The following is a 19,874-nucleotide window of genomic DNA, read 5'->3' as shown; positions in this document are numbered from 1 at the left end:
CTCCAGTAACCTCAGATTTGTTCTCTCCTTCTGAAAGTTCAATGAATTGTTGTTGTCTTTTCTTTCTTTCTTTCCTTCCTTCCTTCCTTCCTTCCTTCTTTGCATCAAGTTATAAGTGAGAACATGTGGTATTTCTCTTTCCTAGTTTGGCTTATTTCACTTAACATAATCTTTTCCAGACTCATCCATGTTGCTGCAAATGGCAGGATTTCATTCCTTTCTATGGTGAGTAGTAATCCACTGTGTAAATATACCACATTTTCTGTATCCAGTCGTCCACTGATGGACACTTAGGTTGGTTCCTGATGGACACTTAGGTTGGAACCACCTTGGTTAAATCTGCAAGAGAATCAGAGGTTAGTAAGACATCATCCATGTAATGAAACATTGTAACCATGCTGGGCCTAGTCCACCTGACTAGGTCCCCAGCCACTAAACCATGACAGATGGTTAGGCTATGCAGGTAGCCTTGGAACAACTGAAAAGTCCAGTGCCTTCCCTCCCAGGTGAAGACAAATTGATCTTGGCTATCAGCTGAGATTGGGATAGAGAAAAACCATTTGCAAGATCCAGCACATAAGGATAAATTCTTAGCTGAGTCATCAACTGATCCATCAAGTCGTGAACCGAAGGCACAGCCGCATGCAAAGGAGGCACTATCTCGTTCAGTTCTGATAGTCCACAGTAATCCTCCAGGTGCCATCAGGTTTTTTTCACTGGCCATACCGGAGTGTTAAAGGGATTAGGTGCAGGACGAATGATGCCGACATTTTCTAATTCCAATATAGTGGCACCTATCTCTGCATGTCCTCCCAGCAGACGATACTCTTTCACATTGACCACACACCTTGGCATGGATAACACCTGTGGATCATGCTTGACATGTTCCTGGAGCACAGGTTTTACTGTCCATATCCACAGCTGGAATTCTCCAACCATTGTTCACAGGTGTAACCCATAAAGCACATCTATACCCAAGATGCATTCAGATGCAGGAGATACATGCACAGTATATACACAGGGGGCAATCGTTCAATGCTTAGCGGCAAAGACACAGCTTTGACTGTAATAGTCTGTCCTCCATAACCATCAACATTCGCTGTGGCCCCTGGAAACTTCTCTGGGTTGCCATGTATCAGGCTACATTCTGTGCTGGCATCCACTAATACTAACACACGCTGTACGTTTGCCATCTACCCCTAGGTCCCTCAACTGTAGGAGCCAAGCAGTTATGGGTTTGCCTGTGTCTGATGCACAACAGGTCATGCAAAGAGACACACAGGTTCTCCCAACTCACCCTCAGGGTCATCATCATCCTCAGCTTCAGGAACGGGGGTGACCTATCACTGTACTTCATTCTCCAGCATGTCTGCCTTTTGCCGTGCTGCCTCATGGAGTGCCCGGTCCATATTGGCTGACAGTACAGCAAACCACAACCAGCCCATCTGGCCAGCCATTCTCTTGGACTCCTCATTCTTCACAATGGAGCTCAATACCCTTTGCTCTCGGGAGACCCATCCACTTGGTCCCATGTTTCCAGTGGAGCCCAAGTCCACAGGAACTCTGCCACCATGCACCACATGCTCAAGGGTAGCCACATCTCCTTCCCCTCCCTAGAGGCTCGTGGCTCCCTTACCGGCTCAGAATCCTGCCGAAACTATGCCAATTGCTGGGCTGGACCACAGACCCTTCTACCCAGTCCTGTGCAGGTCCTGAGTCAGTGAAAGAAATACCGAGTGGCCACCAGCAAAGCGGACATGCTTTATGCTTCAGACTCAAGCTCTACCAGCCAGTGGTTCAGAGCTGCTGTCTTCCACACCAAAGGTGCACAATAGCAGCAATGAGCCAAGGATACACAGGCACACATGTGCACTAACTCTACTCTTACCTAACTTGTTTACAAAGGATGTGCTGAATCATACCCACCCAGATATAAGGCAAGAGGGCCTGACCAAACCAACTCCATTTTCCTCACAACCTGCATCTCGGAAGTTTGGTATGTTGTGTTTTTGCTGTCATTTATCTCAAAGTGCACATGGAACATTTTCCAGAATAGTCCATATGTTAGACCACAGTACAAGCCTCAATAACTTTTTAAAAGATCAAAAGGATCCTAAGTATCTTCTCCGACCACAATGGACTAGAACTAGAAATCAGTAATACAAAGAAAACTGGAATATTCACAAATATGTTGAATTAATATATTAAACAATATGTATTAAACAAATATGTCTTAAACAATACACTCATAAACCACCAATGGGTCAAAGAAGAAATCACAAGAAAAATTAGAAAATACTTAGAGACAAATGAGAACAAAACTACAACATACCACAATTTATGGGAGGAAGTGAAAACAGTGCTCAGAGGGTAATTGATAGCCATAAATGCCTACATTAAAAAAGAAAAAAGATTTCAAATAGTAACTCACCTTTACACCTTAGAGAATTAGAAAAAGAAGAGCAAACTAAACCCAGACCTAACAGAAGGAAGGAAATAGAAAATATTAAAGCAGAGATAAACAAATAGGTAACAGAAAGACGGTAGAATCAAAAAAACCAAAAGTTGGCTCTTTGAAAAAGATCCATAAAATTGACAAATCTTTAGCTAGAATGACTGAGAACAAAAAAGAGAAGGCTTGAATAACTAAAATCATTAATGAAAGTAAGGGTATTACCACTGACCTTACAAAAATAAAAAGAATTATAAAAGAATACTATGAACAATGGTATGCCAACAAATTATATAATCTGTGTGAAATGGAAAAATTTTTAGAAAAACAAATAACCATGACTGACTCAAAAACAAAAGAAAATCTATACAGATCTATAACAAGTAAAGAGATTGAATCAGTAATCAAAAACCTCCCAAAAAAGAGAGGTCAAGGACCGGATGGCACTATTGGTGAATATTACCTGTATTAGTCAGGGTTCTCCAGCAAGACAGAACCAATAGGATATGTATATAAGTATATGAGAGGAGATTTATTAGGGGAATTGGCTCATGAGATTACGAAGGCTAAGAAATCCTACAATAGGGCATCTGCAAACCGGATGTTGGTAGTATGGCTCAGCCCAAATCCAACAGCCTCAGAACCAGGGAAGCCAATGGTGTGATTCCCAGTCCAAGACCAAAAGTCTAAGAGCCCAGAGGTGCCACTCATCTAAGTCCTGGAACCCAAAGGCTGAAGAGCCTGGAGTTCTGATGCCCACAGATGAGAGGAAAAATTGTATCTATCCCAGCTCCAAGAGAGAAAGAGATTCCTCTTTTGCTGTTTTTGGTGCATCCAGGCCCCCAGCAGATTGGACGGTGACAGCTTATATTGAGGGCGGATTTTTCCCACCTGGTCCACTCAGGCTCACATGCTAATCTCTGGACACAACTTCCCAGACACATACAAAAATAATGCTTTAACTGGTTTCTATGTATTTCTTAATCTTGTTAAGTTGACACCTAAAATTAACCATCACACTACCAAATATATAAAGAAAAATCAACACCAATCCTTCTCAAACTCTTCCAAAAAATAGAACAGGAAGAAGCACTTCCTAACTCATTCTACGAAACCAATATTAATCTTATACCACAAGAAAACTATAGCCTAATATCCTTTATGAATACAGATGCAAAAATCCTCAACAAAGTACTAGCAAACTGAGTCTAAAAGCATGTTAAGAGGATTATACACTATGACCAAGTGGGATCTATCTTATGAATGAAAGAGTGGATCAACATAAGGAAATCAACGTGATACAACATAAGAAAATCAATGCAATACAATGCATTAATAGAAAAAAAAAGAAAACAAACCCATGATTATCTCAATTGATACAGAAAAATCATTTGACAAAATTGAACAACACTTCATGATAAAAGCACTCAGAAAACTAGACATAGAAGGAAACTTCCCCATCATTATAAAGGGAATTGATGAAAAACCCACCACATTTAACACTCAATGGTGAAAGACTGAAAGCTTTTCCCCTAAGATGAGTGACAAGAGAAGGATGCCCACTTTCACCACTGCTATTTGATATTTTACCGGAAATTCTAGCCAGAGCAATTAGGCAAAAAAATAAGTAAAAGACATTAGAAAGGAAAAATTAAAACTACCTCTACTCACAGGTGACATGATCCTATATACAGAAAATTGCAAAGAATCCACAAAAACACTACTGTAGCTAATAAACTAATTCAACAAACTTTCAGGGTACAAGATCAACACACAATAATCAGTTGCATTTTTATACACCAACAATGAACAATCTGAAAAGGAAATTAAGAAAACAATTCCATTTGCCACAGCATCCAAACAAGTAAAATACTTGGAAATAAATTTTAACAAGGTGAAAGACTTATACAATGAAAACTACAAAACATTGCTGAAAGAAATTAAAGAAGACCTAAATAAATGGAAAGGCATCCCTTCTTTCTTCATGGATTGGAAGACTTAATATTATTAAGGTGGCAGGTACAATATTATTCAAAGCAGACTACAAATTCAATACTAATCCAACTGTCTTTTTTTTGCAGAAATGGAAAAATTGATTCTCAAATTCATATGGAATTGTAAGGGGACCCAAATAGCCAAAACAATAAATTTTAGTTAGAACAAAGTGGGAGGACTACCACACTTACCGGTTTCTAAACTTACTACGAATCTACTGTAATTAAAACAGTGTGGTACTATTATAAGGATAGACATATCGACCAATGGAATAAAATTGAGATTTTAGAAATAAACCCATACATCTATGACCCATTGATTTTTGACAAGAATGCCAAGCCTTTCAATGGGAAAAGAATAGTATCTTCAACAAATGGTGCTGGGACAACTGGATATCTTCATGCAAATAATAAAGTTAGACCTCATATCATGCTATATATAAAAATTAACTCAAAATAGATCAAAGACTTAATCTAAGAGCCAAAAGTATAAAACTCTTAGAAGAAACCACACAAGCAAATCTTCATGACCTCAGATTTGACAATGGATTTTTAGAAATGATACCAAAAGCACAAGCAATAAAAGAAAAAATAGATAAATTGGACTTCATCAAAATTTAAAACTTTTGTGCACCAAAGGACACTATCAAGGAAGTAAAAAGGCAACCTCCAGAATGGGAAAAAATATTTGCAGATCATATATCTGATAAGACTCTAGTGCCCAGAATACATAAAGGACTCTTAAAACTCAACAAAAAGACAAACAACCCAATAAAAAGAACAGGCAAAGGACTTGAATATGCATTTTCTCCAAAAATATAAAAAGCACATAAAAAGACCCTCAACATCATTAGTCATTAGGGAAGTGCAAATCAAACCCACAATGAGATACCACTTCGCATTCCTAGGATAGCTATAATTAAAAAATAATAATAAGTTTTGACAAAGGAATGTAATATGGTGCAGCGGCTGTGCAAAACATTTTGGTAGTTCCTCAAAAAAATTAAACATAGAATTACCATAAGACCCAGTGATGGAGTTTGGATGTGTTGTCCCCTCCAAAACTCATGTGGAAATTTGATCCCCAATGTGGCAGTGTTGGAAACTGATTGAGTCATGGGGCAGATCCCTTATGAATGGATTAATGCTCTCCCTGGGGGAGGGGGGAGTAATGAGTGAGTTCTTGCTCTATTAGTTCCCATGAGAGCTTGTTGTTTATAGGACACTGGCACCTCCTCTCTCTCCCTCTTGCTTCCTCTCTTGCCATGTGATCTGCTTGTACCCACCAGCTCCCTGCCACTTTCCGCCATAAGTAGAAGCAGCCTGAGGCCCATGCCAGATGCAACTGTCCCCGAATCGTAAGCCAAATAAACCTCTTTTCCTTATAAATTACCCAGTCTCAGGTAATTCTGTTATAGCAACACAAAACGGACTAAAACACCCAGCCATTCAACTCCTAGATACATATATACCTTCCAGAAATGAAAATAGGCACTTAAATACTTGCACTCAGATGATCATAGCAGTGAGATAAGAGATGCTCAGTTTCCCCAGGCATGGATTTCAGGACACACCTCTGGGTTTCAAGCCACTCCCCAAGATCTCAGGCCCCTCCCCTAGAGGAGAGTTAGTGTTGCTTGTTGGACCTATTTTTGGCACCAACAGGGAGAGACTGAGACTAGAAGGGGCAGACTTATGCAAACCAGTAGTTGAGCATGCTCAGTAAAAGGAAATTATACTGGCTTATATGACCTCAGTGACCAAGCATGCTCAGTGGAAGGGAGTTTATCCTTTGAATGACCTTGCACTAGAGGTGCTAAAGAGCACAGAATATTCTTGAATATGTGATAGGATTTGACCAATGAGCATGCTCCCAAAAGAGACCAACTGAGCATGTGCAAGACTATGTTACATACTAGGGAACCACACCTGAATTGAATATTCATTAGATACCATGAACATGCATTAAATAGCAAAACTATAAAATCCGAATCCCAGCAGAAGGCGGGGCTGTTGCTCACTCTCCTAGAGCCAGCCTGCACTCTGCCTGTGGAGTGTGTATTTCTTTCTTTTTATATCAAACGTTCAGCAAGCAGCTGCTCACTCTCTTGAGCCAGCCTGTACTCTGTACTAAACTTTAAGTGTATATTTCTTACTTTTGTATTAAATTTGTTGTGGGGCCCTGCTCACTCTGTGGAGCTATGCCACACTCTGTCTGTGAAGTCTGTATCTCTTATACATTACATTAAACCTATTCTCACTTTCTACTGTGACTCTGTTCTTGAATTCTTTCTTGTGATGAGGTCAAGAACAAGTTAAGAGGATGGGATGGGTTGACGCCAGCTATCAGGCCTCCCAGACCCTCCCCGCTGGCATCAGCAACACTATTCACCATAGCCAAAAGGTGGAAACAACCCAAATGTCCATCAACAGATAAATGAATAAACAAATGTGGTAAATACATGCAATAGAATATTAATCAGCCATAAAAGGGAATGACGTATTGATACATGCTGCAGTGTGCATGTTCATGGACCTTAAAATGACTATGCTAAGTGGAAGAAGCCAGACACAAAAGATCACATATCGTGTGATTCCATTTATATGAAATATCTAAAATAGGTAAATCTATGGAGACAGAAAACAGATAGGTAGTTGCCAGAGGCTAGGGGAAGGAGAGATAGGAAGTTATTACTTAATGGTCACAGGTTTTCATTTGGGGTGATGAAAACCTTTTGGAACTAGATAGAGGTGGTAGTTGAACAGCAATGTGAATGTACCAAATGCCACTGAACTATACACTTTAAAAGGTTAGTTTTATGTTACGTTAATTTTACCTTTAAAAAAGGTATATAAAAAACTTGGGGGAAAAAACACCATATTTATTACAGACAAAAGGTTACTATCCTTCACATATAAATAACGCCATTGAGAGATGCAAAAATGAAATCAACCTACAATTCTCATTAAAAGCAACAGAAATGCCAAATAAAATCATCAACATCTGTCTGGCCACAATAACTACAGAACTGCAAATGCAAATTTTGATGTAATATAATAAATGATCATATAAATTCTCAGAAGTGGAAATTCTGGGACAGAAAATAAATTTGTGTCTTGTTTTGTTTTATGGTTTAAAAAAGACTACACAAAGAGCTAACAAAGATGCAGAGCAACTGAATACTCATACATTACTGGTGGGAATTCAAAATGGTACAACTTTGGAAAACAATTTGTCAGTTTTTTATAAACTAAAACATACATTTAGCATACAACCCACAATCTCACCCCTAAGTTTTTATCCAATAGACATAAAAACTGAAGTCCACACAAATATTTGTACGTGAACATCCGTAGCAGCATTATTCATAATAGATAAAAAGTGGGAAAAACCCAAATGTCCATCCATTGATGAATGAATAAACAAAATATGATATATCCATACAATAAAATATTATTCAGCCTTAAGAAGAAACGAAGTACTGACACATGTTATAATGTGGATGAACCTGAAAAATATACTGCTAAATGAAAGAAACCAGACAAAAACAAAAAGAATATTTATCATATTTACCATAACTTTGTGGGAAATGTAAAACTATAGGGACAAAATCAGATCAGAGTTTGCCGGGGACTGGTGAGACGGAGGAGGAGATTGATCACAAAAAGAGCACAACTGAACTTAACCAGGGATAAAAATGTTTATGATTCTGTCATGGTGGCGGCTGCAAACTGTATTTATTTGTCAAACTGATAGAACTGAACATCTAAAAACAGTCAGATTGACTATAGGTAAAATATATCCCAATAACCTGGGTTGGGGGAAAAAAAGGAACCATATTTATGACCAGTTCTCAGTTGAACAGGCTCGTGGAACACTCAGAGAATAATAGTTGTCAAAGACGACAGGAAATATTTTAAAACGGCTAAGACAGCAACACATTTGGCTATTTCCCCTCTAAGCAAACTTTCTGGTTTAAAATAAAGAAAGAATATGGTAAAAAAAGAAAAAAAGTAAAGAAAAGAAAAATATAATAATAATGACTAAACTAATAGTAAATTAATATATAGTTTCCAGAGGAATACGATTAAACCAAAGATTCAAAAGGGAAAAAAAGCCTGAAAGAATCCAAAAGATGCCAGGAAAGTAGAAAAAAAAGAGGAGCATACAAAAGGCAGAAAAATAGAAAACACAAAATAAAATGCCAGAAATAAATCCAAATATGTAAGAAATCATGCCAAGTATAAACAAATCCAGCCAATTTTTAAAAAGACAACATCTGATTAAAGTCCAGTTATATGCAATTTACAAGAGACACAGCTAAAATACAATAGCACAAAAAGAAAAAATAATTTTAGATATATGGAGTTAACAAGATTTACAACTTAAATGTGACAGCATAAAAAGGATGAAAGTAAAGGGACAGGAAAAGATATACCAGGCAAATACTGAACAAAAGAAACCTAGTGTAGCTATATTATTATCAGAAAAAAAATCGTCTTTAAGGCAAAAAGTATTATTAAGGATAATGAGGGTCAGTACAGAATGACGAAAGGTATAATTCTCCAGAAAAGTCTCACAGTTAAATGCTTTTATGCCTCCTAATAACATAGCTTCAACACCTACAGAGCAACAAATCATTGAATTACAAAGAGAAATTGACAAATCTATCATTACTGTGAGATTTAACATTCCTCTCTCAGTAATTGATAGATCAAGCAGACAAAAACCAGTAAAAATACAGAAGATTTGAGAAACAAAATTAACAAGCTTGATCTAATGGACATAGGTTTCTGTACCAACAATTAGAGAAATCAAATTATTCTGAAATATTTTGTAAATTGAACATCTGTAGACATTGACATTATACTAGTCCATGAAACAAGCTCATTCTAAAGTGTACTTGACAGAGCAAAAGTGCCAGAAATAGCCAAGATAATTCTGAAGCTCAAAACAAGGTAGGGAGACTTGCCCTACCAGACATCAAGACCTATTAAAAGCCATAGTAATTAAGACAGTTTGATATAGGCACGGGAACAAATAGGCTTACCAGATAAAATATAGAAAGCCCAGTTAAGTTAGAATTTCAGATAAACAACAGGCATGTATTTTATGTGCTAAATCTGCCAATCCTATAAATAAATCAGTCCATGGAACCTAACTAGAGAGTGCCTAGAAACAGAACTTTACACAAATGAAATCTCAGCATAAGACAGAGGTAGCTGATCAAGTCAGTGGGAAAAGATGGAACATCCAACATATAATATTGGAACAATTGTTCATTTATACGTAAAAATAAAATAAAACCACATCTGTATCTCACATCAGTCAAAATTTGATCCCAGGCAGATTAACGATTTAAATGTGAAAAACGAATTTGAAACATTTAGAAGTAAATATACAAATTTACTTTTTAATCTTGGGGTAGGAAAACCTTCTAAAACAAGACATGAAAAAATGCAAATTACAAATAAAATGACTGATAATTAAAGTATAATAATATACAACTTTAGAGTATTAAAACATTCATTTTAAAACACATGAAAAGGCAAACCCCAAACAAGAAAAATATATTAGCAACAAATACAATAAACAAAACCAAAACAAAAAAATACAATAAACAAAGGATTAATATCCAGAATTCATGAAGAATATGTAATGTATTATATAAATCAATAAGAAAAATACACCACACCACCTATGAAAGATTCTAGAAGATTCAAATATCTTGACCGCTTCCATTTTTGGAGTGGCCCCTGGTCTTCATCACATACCTCTGGTTGGTAATGGACTTCTAGAAGCCTCTTAGCCTGAAAAGGGATGGAACGTGAAGTTCTGTGAAGCTTCTTTCTCTGAGTGGTTGCTCTGAGTGGTAAGAATGCCTTATACGAGTAACTGACAACATTATGCCCCACTTATTTTTTTAAGCAAAAAACAGTTTTGCAAAGTACGTTGTAAAAACAGTCTGAATCAGCCAAAGGCTTTTACCTGCAGGCCTGCAGAAGCAGATATGTAGCATCACACAGCAGGTCTTGGCAAGCGATGAATACTTTCAGATTTTTCTTTCTACTCTTAGTTTTTGAATTGTTAAAGGCATATATAGCAAAAATTATCATTTTATTTTATTTTTTTAAATTTATTTATTTTATTTTATTTTATTTTTAAGTTTATTTATTTATTTATTTTTAATATTATTTTGTCGATATACATTGTGGTTGATTAGGGGAGGGAGGTTTTGGTAAGGGGCAACAATAAAAATTATCATTTTAAAATTCACACAATATAAACATAAAAATGGCCTTATCATGTATTTCAAAGCTTTCCCATTTGTCTTTGCCCTTTAACATTCTGCTCTCTCCCCTTTTCTGAAGGTGCATTTTGTGAGGTATCTCACTTCAGCATATTTAGCAGCTGAGTCCCTAGATTTTTAGGAGAGAAATATGCCCACTCATTTCAAGAAATTTAGATTTCATTTAAAAATAGACAATAGCAACTAATCTCATTTGAGGGTCAATTCCATAGGGAGGCACTTAGCAGTCCTCAGTGTTTAGGAACATACAGACAGGGAGACTTTTACGTTTTACTTTACACATGTCTGTATCATTGGCATTTAACAGGATAAGTAATGTTTTTATTATTAAAATAACAGTATGCAAAGAAAACGAAAATCAAAATTCTGAAATTAAAGTCTTAGCCATCCGAATTCAGCCTTGCTTGCATTCTCCCTCAGTCTTTTCAAATGGAATTTTTTATTATTTTAACTTCTCAATATACATTGTAGTTGCTTTTTGTGTCCGGTTCCTCTTTCCCCCCTCCCTTTGTCCCCTCCCACAACACTACATCATATCTGTTCACTTAAGTTCAAGGAATTGTCGAGATTGTTGTGTTTTCTTCCCCTTCCCACCCTTTATTTGTTTGTAAATTTATTTATTTATTTATTTATTTATTTATTTATTTATTTATTTATTTATTTATTTTTTAGCTCCCACAAATAAGTGGAGAGTATGTGGTATTTCTCTTTCTGGGTCTGATGTGTTTCACTTAATATGATTTTCTCTAAGTCCATCCATGTTGTTGCAAATGGTAGTTATTTCATTCTTTTTAATAGCAGAGTAGTATTCCATTGTGTAGATATACCACTGTTTCCTTATTCACTCATCTGATGATGGACATTTGGGCTGGTTCCAACTCTTGGCTATTGTAAATAGTGCTGCAATAAACATGGGAGTGCAGGTATCTCTTCGGGCATGATGATTTCCATTCCTCTGGGTATATACCCAGCAGTGGAATAGCTGGGTCATATGGTAGATCTATCTGTAATTGTTTGAGGAACCTCCATACCATTTTCCATAGAGGCTGCACCATTTTGCAGCCCCACCAACAGTGTATGAGAGTATTTTTTCCTCTGCAACCTCTCTAGCATTTATCATTCTCAATCTTTTGGATATTAGCTATCCTAACTGGAGTGAGATCGTATCTCAAAGTGGTCTCGATTTGCATTTCCTGAATGCTGAGTGATGTCGAACATTTTTTCATGTGTCTGCTGGCCATTCATATATCTTCCTTTGAGAAATGCCTATTCAGCTCCTTTGCCCATTTTTTAACTGGGCTATTTGTTTTTTTGCTGTAAAGTTGATTGAGTTCCTTATATATTCTGGATATTAATCCTTTGTCAGATGTATATTTTGCAAATATTTTCTCCCACTCTGTTGGTTGTCTTTTCACTCTGTTGATTGTTTCTTTTGCTGTGCAGAAGCTTTTTAGTTTGATATAATCCCATTTGTTTATTTTTCCTTTGGTTACCCATGCTTTTGGGATTATATTCATGAAGTCTGTACCCACTCCTACTTCCTGGAGTGTTTCCCCTATGTTTTCTTTAAGGAGTTTTATTGTTTCAGGATGTACATTTAATTCTTTAATCCATTTGGAGTTGATTTTGGTATGTGGTAAGGGGAACGGGTCTAGTTTCATTCTCCTACATATGAATATCCAGCTTTCCCAGCACCATTTGTTGAAGAGGCAGTCTCTTCCCCAGTGTGTAGATTTGGTTCCTTTGTCAAAGATCAGATGGTTGTAAGTGTATAGGTTGATTTCTAGGTTCTCTATTCTATTCCATTGATTAGTGTGTCTGTTTTTATGCCAGTACCATGCTGTTTTGGTTATTATAGCTTTGTAGTATAGTTTAAAGTCATACTTTGACTATGTATGGTCTTTTGTTATTCTATATAAATGTCTGGATAGTTTTTTTTCCATTTCTGAGAAAAATGTCATTGGAATTTTGATGAGGCTTGCATTGAATCTGTAGATTACTTTGGGTATATGGACATTTTCACAATGTTAATTCTTCCTATCCAAGAGCATGGGATATCTTTCCATCTTCTTGTGTCCTCTTTAATTTCTCTCAACAGTGGTTTGTAGTTCTCATTATAGAGATTTTTCACATCCTTAGTTAACTTTACTCCTAAGTATTTTATGTTTTTGGTGGCTATTGTTAATGGGCTAGCTTTCTTGATTTCTTTTTCTGCATGATCACTGTTGGAGTACATAAATGCTACTGATTTTTGTGTTTTGTTTTTATATCCTGCAACTTTGTTGAAATCATTTATCAACTCTAAGAGATTTTTCTGTAGAGGCTTCAGGCTGTTCAATATATAGGATCATATCATCCACAAACAGGGACAGTTTGACTTCATCTTTTCCAATCTGGATGCCCTTTATTTCCTTCTCTTCTCTGATTGCTCTGGCTAGTACTTCCAACACTATGGTTGAAAAGGACTGGTGAGAGTGGGCATCCTTGCCTAGTTTCTGTTCTTAAGGGAAACTTTTCCCCATTCCAGATAATATTAGCAATGGGCTTTAACTGTGTTGAGATACTTTCCATCTATACCTAACTTGTAGAGAGTCTTTATCATAAACAAGTATTGAATTTTGTCAAATGCTTTTTCAGCATCTATAGAGATGATCATATGGTTTTGGTCTTTGCTTTTATTGATGTGGTGTATCACATTTATTGATTTGTGTATGTTGAACCAACCTTGCATCCCTGGGATGAATCCCACTTGATCATGGTGTATAATTTAGTGTACTTGTCACTGTATTCTGTTAGTGAGTATTTTATTGAGGATTTTTGCATCTATATTCATCAAGGATAGTGGACAGTCATTTTCTATTTTTGATGTATCTTTCTTTGATTTTGGTATCAGGGTGATGTTTGCCTCATAGAGTGAGTTTGGCTTCTGTTTCAATCTTTTAGAATAGTTGATAGAGAATTGGTATCAATTCCTCTTTGAAGATTTGGTAGAACTCCACAATGACCCCATCCAGTCCTGGGCTTTTCTTTGTTGGGAGCCTTCTGATAATGGCTTCAATCTCTTTTATTTTTATTGGTCTGTTCAGATTTTCTATATCTCCTTGACTCAGTTTTGGTAGTTTGTATGTGTCCAGAAATTTATCCATTTCCTCCATATTTTCAAATTTGTTGGCATATTGTTGTTTATAGTAGTCTCTAATGATTCCTTGTATTTCTGAGATATCAGTTGTAATATCACCTTTTTCATTTGTAAGTTTTGTTCTTTGGGTCTTCTCTCTTCTTTTCTTGGTTAGCCTTGGTAAAGGTTTGCCAATTTTATTTACCTTTTCAAAAAACCAACTTTTTGTTCCATTGATCTTTTGTATCATTTTGGGTGTTTCTATTTCATTTACTTCTCCTCTGATCTTAATTCTTTCTTTCCGTCTACTAACTTTGGGTTTGGATTGTTCTTGTTTTTCTAGTTCTTTAAAGTGAAGTGTTAGGTTCATCTTTCCATTCTTCTGAAGTAAGCATTTAATGAGAGAAATTTTCCCCTCAGTACTGCTTTTTCAGTATCCCACAGGTTTTGGTATGATGTGTCATTATCTTCATTAGTTTCAAGAAATTTTTTGATTTCCTGTTTAATTTCTTCTTGGACCCATATGTCATTAAGTAGAATGTTGTTTAATTTCCATGTGTTTTTATAATTTCCAGAGTTTCATTTGTTATTGATTTCTAATTTTAATCCACTGTGATTTGAAAAAATATATGGAAAATTCCAATTTTTTTGAATTTTTTGAGAGTTGATTTGTGACCTAACATATGACCTATCCTGGAGAATGTTCCATGTGCTGATGAGAAGAATGAATATTCTGAGGTTGTTGGATGGAATGTTCTGTAGATATCAGCCAAGTCCAATTGCTCTAAAGTGTTGTTTAGATCTTGTGTTTCTCTATTTATTTTTTGGCTAGATGATCTGTGCAATGTTGAGAGGGGGGTGTTCATGTCCCCTGCTATTATAGTGTTAGTGTCTGTCTCATTCTTTAGATCTCATAGTGTTTGATTTATAAATCTGGCTGCTCCAACATTAGCTGCATATATATTTATGATTGTTATGTCTTCTTGATGGATAGATCCTTTTATCATTATATTGTGGTCTTCTTTACCTCTTTTTATGGTTTTTGGTTTAAAGCCTATTTTATCTGATGTAAGAATAGCTACTCCAACTTGTTTTTCCTTTCTATTTGCATGGTATATCTTTTTCCATCCTTTCACACTTAGTCTATGTGTGTCTTTACAGGTGAGGTGAGTCTCTTGAAGGCAGCATATTGTTGGGTCCATCTTTTTAGTCCAGTCAGTCAGTCTGTGTCTTTTGAGTGGAGAATTTAATCCGTTTACATTCAGAGTTATTATTGAAAGGTGTTGATTTACTCCTAGCATTTTATTGATTTTTATTTAGAGGTCTTACGTATCTTTTATTCCTTTTTTTCTGATTTTCTGTTTGTCTTCTGTGTTTGTTGGTTTCTTGGGCTGGTAGATAAACTATTTTTTCTCTTTATCATTATCATTATCATTTGTTTTTCTGGTAGGTTTTGTTCTTTCTTGAGTATCCATGACAGTGATGGTTGTTTTTCAGGCATCAAACCCAGAACTCCTTTGAGAATTTCTTGTAAGGCTAGTCTTGTGGTAGTGAACTCCCACAGTTTCTGTTTGTCTGAGAAATATACTATTTGTCCTTCATTTTGGAAGGATAGCCTTGTTGGGTAAAGTATTCTTGGCTGGCAATTTTTGCCCTTTAGTATTTGAATATATCATCCCATTCTTTTCTGGCTTTTAGGGTTTCTGATGAAAAGTCTGCTGTTAGTTTGATTGGCACTCCCTTATATGTGACTTGCCACTTCTCTCTTGCAGCTTTTAAGATTTTCTCTTTGTCTTTGAGTTTTGACAGTTCAACTATAACATGTCTTGGAAGGGACCTTTTTGGGTTGAATATGTTTGGGGATCTTTGGGCCTCCTGAGTCTGAAGATCTGTGACTTTCCCTTTACCTGGTAAGTTTTCTCCTATTATTTCATTGAATATATTTTCAATGCAATTTCTTTTTTCCTCCCCTTCTGGAATACCAATGATTTGGATATTTGAGCACTTAAGGTTGTCTGTTATTTCTCTTAGATTTTTTTCAATTTTTTTAATTTTTTTTCCCTTTTTTATGGTCTGCCTGTGTTAATTCAGACAGCCTGTCTTCAAGGTCATAAATTCTCTTTTCTGTTTGTTCTAGTCTGCTGGTTAGACTCTCTGTGGTGTTTTTTATTTCTTGAATGAGTCCTTCAACTCCACAAGCTCTGCTACATTCTTTTTCATGGCATTGATTTCTTTGTACATTTCTTCTTTCCAGTCCTGCATACTTTTTCTCATTTCATTGTGTTGTCTAACTGAGTTTTCTTGTATCTCATTTAGTTTCCCTAGAATTGTTGCTCAAAATTCCTTGTCAGTCATTTCAAGGACTTCCTGTTCTATAGGATGTAGAGCTTGAAAGTTATTATTTTCCTTTGGTGGTGATGTACTTTCTTGATCTTTCATACTTCTGCTATGTTTCCTTTGGTGTTTAGTCATTGTGGCAGGGGGTATCAAGGTCCACTCATTCCACCTTGATGTCTGGCCTGGATCCTGAATGGACTGCCACTTCTTGGCAGTGGGGATTCACCTGGGCTGGGGGTCCCACAGTGCCTGCCTGTTCCAGTGTGGCTCTTGGGCCTCCTGTTGTTGCTTTTTAATAGTTGCAAGCTGGTTGACTTGTGGGAGAGAGTGATGCTAGGAACCGTCTACTCCACCATCTTGACCGGAAGAGTTAAAAGGTCAACTGGAATTTTAAAGCCCAACCAAAACCATTTATTTTCTACTTTTTAGTAAACTTTCCATGTCTTTTATGGTCATGCCCTTTACAAGGTTTTGCTTGAGTTATTTCCAACATCCTGGTGCTTTCCCTTTATTTCTGTATGTATGTGTTCTGCACTAAAACTTCATATATGGCAATGTGGATTCCTTTTCTTTTCTGGGGGCAGCTGGCCAGTACAGGGATTGAACCCTGGACAATGTGGATTCTATTAAGTAGAAGAATGAAAGGGTAAGTCTCTTTACTTGGCAATGATACTGCAGCTGTCTTTCAAAGAGAACACCCTCCAACATCCCACCCCACCCCACCCTGGCCCCTGACCAGAGTGCACTAAGTGCATTTTTTAAATTGTTCTGTAATTAACAGATGAGAGGGAGGCAGAGTAAAGGAAGGGTTTGTGTCAGGCAGGTAAGAATATCAGATAATAGAGTGTGAGTGGCTTAAAGTGATTCTGGTGTCAGAGTCCATCATCTTAACACTTACAGCTGAGGAGATGTGACACACAGATATGCAGTGACTTGCCCAAGGTCACACAACCACTATACAGGAGAGAAAGACTAGCATCTAGCTATCAGAAACGAATATAAACCTTTCTACTGTACTACACAATAGGAAAATAGAAGAGAAAATTACCTGATTTGTACAAGTTTAACTTACCAGTAAGGTTTTGTATTACGGCAAGAACATGGAGTTTGATATTAGGAAAAAATAGACACCAATCTCAATTTTTTAACATAATAGTTACGTGGCCCTACACAAGCTATTACATTTCACTGATCCTAAGACTCATTTTTTTCCACTTTTTAACATCCTAATCATTGGTATCTCACCAGTATAATAGCAAGAATTTTGTCTTCTTAGTAGTGCCTAAAATAGCACATGTCTTAAGAGTTATGGTATCTTAGATTCAATGAAATACAGTTCTTCATATGTCAGAGCCTTAGTTTCCTCACCTAGAGAATGAAGCTGAAAATGTCCCCTTTCACAGAAGTGCTGTGAGGATTAAGGGAGGTAAAACTGTGTACGGCAGCAATCCCAGCACCTGGTACAGAGCAGAGCCCACAGTTCCCTGGGGGGCAGAGGGAGGAGCAGGTGGGGCAAGTGGGCAAGGACCATAGAGCCCATCCACTGAACCCTAATTTTTCCCAGTGCATCAGTCCCCTTAAATCTGCATTCTCCTTCCCAAGGCAGCCTAGACTGCATGACTCATTACTTCAACTGTTTTGCATCAGTGATCCTCAAATCTCTTGTCCCTTGGTCCTTCTGCTTCAACCACAAGGTAAACAGCAAGCCCTGCAATATATAGCTCTGTACATTTTGTCCTACTGGACAAATTCTTGCAGAAGGAATTGCTGGGTCAAACTGCATAACTGATGGGATGACTGTAGGGAAGGAGGAACTCACTCTGTGAGTGGGAGTGGACATTGCTATTGAGCATTTTAAATCTGCATCTGGCAATGCCATATATACTTTGATTAAAATTTTTCAGTTTCGGGAACTTATCCTATGGAAAATCTTACACAAGTTCCCAAAATACATTCATAATCACCATGATCATACCATTGTTTTAAATAAGAAATTCTTGAAACATGTTTTGTTGTAAGATAAATTCCTCAGGGCACAATGGCTGGATCAAGGCTTCTTGGGGTATGAAATATTTAATTAAATAGAAGAAAATCAGAATTACTTGAAGAAAATAAGTATTACCAGTAATTCTTCAGCTACTAGTTAGAAGTAACAAGCTCTTTCTTTTCTATTACTACAATATATAATATTCATGGAAATAGTTACCTGGCAGTGTGTGTGCCTATTGTGACACTGTGCTTGACAGCTAATATAATATTTCAAGATCAATACTATCACCACATTTAAAGATGAGGAAACTGAGGTTCAGAGGGTGAAGAAATTTGTAGGAGTAAGTTAGAGAGTTGACATGGGAACTCAGGTGTACTTGGAAATAAGCACAGCACATTAATCTATATTTTGGTAATTCCATCAAATTACCTTATAAAGAAAGGATTACTTCCCTCCTTTTCAGAATGAAGAAACAGAAGAAACTGGGTTAAGTACCTTACTTTTGGGTCACTCTCTAGTAATGGACAGAGGTAGATGAGAACACAAGGTGTGAATGATCCCAAAGCCTTTGCTCTTTCCAACCCATCACACTGCCTTGTGTTCCTCAACTATAAAATCTTTTATGGGCTTTGATTCAGATTATAAAAGTAATTCATGTCCATTTAGGATATTATCAAAAGTACAGACAAGGATAGAAAGATACAAATAACCTCCGATCACACTCTCATTGCTAAACTGTTCATAGCTTGTTGAATCCCATTGCAACCAGAAACATCCACATAGGAGGGTACTTCAAAAAGTTCATGGAAAGATTTGTGTTATCTTTTAATTTTGATTTCCTATGAACTTTTTTGAAGTACCTTCATATATGCACATACATGTCCAGCTGAATATGCATCTTATGTAACTGGAACCATACTGGATGGAAATATGGTGTATTAATGCTTGACCTTCACATTATATCATGTGGCATGAGGATATGAACTCACATTCCTTTGTTAGTGAACAGTTTGCAAATGACCCAGCACTAATTCTTGTTGTCTATGCATTCTCAAGTAATAGAAAATACCACATTTTTATAAAATACTCAACGTTTTCATGCATTTGGTTCTGCTTCTTATTTTTCTCTTCTGTCCCATTAAATACATGTCAGTTCTTGAGCCAGTACTGAACTGTTTTAATACTGCATCCTCACAGAACCTTGTCACCTAAGGTGATACACTACCTCTCTCCCAGCCCAAGCCCTTTATGCTTCTCCTGACTGGCTTGAAAGGGCTAACAGTAAAGAAACATGAAGATAACATTAACTGAGCATTTAGTGCCAGACATTTTACTAAATGGTTTACACGCATTTTCTCATTTAATTTTCAGTACAACCTCATGAGGCTGTTGCCTTTATAATAGCCATTTGAAAGATTTTTTTTTAATGGAGTTTAGAGAAGTTAAGTGATTTGCCAAAGGTCATGAAGCCACAAAATAGTAGCACCCAAGGCCCAAATCCACTAACCAGTTGTACTGCGTGTGACTCGGTATTAGAAGTAAGGCCAGCACAGGGGAAGTGATTCACCCAAGGTCCTATGGTCTGCTATTATGCTTGGTTTCTCTGTACTGTCTCCTCTTTCCAGGGCTTAGTGGAAAGCTGTTTCTTTGGATGTTCAATTAGAAAGTGAAG

The sequence above is a fragment of the Cynocephalus volans genome, chromosome X (assembly GCF_027409185.1).
Source record: "Cynocephalus volans isolate mCynVol1 chromosome X, mCynVol1.pri, whole genome shotgun sequence".
Taxonomy (NCBI): Eukaryota; Metazoa; Chordata; class Mammalia; order Dermoptera; family Cynocephalidae; genus Cynocephalus; species Cynocephalus volans.
This window is presented reverse-complemented; position numbering follows the sequence as displayed.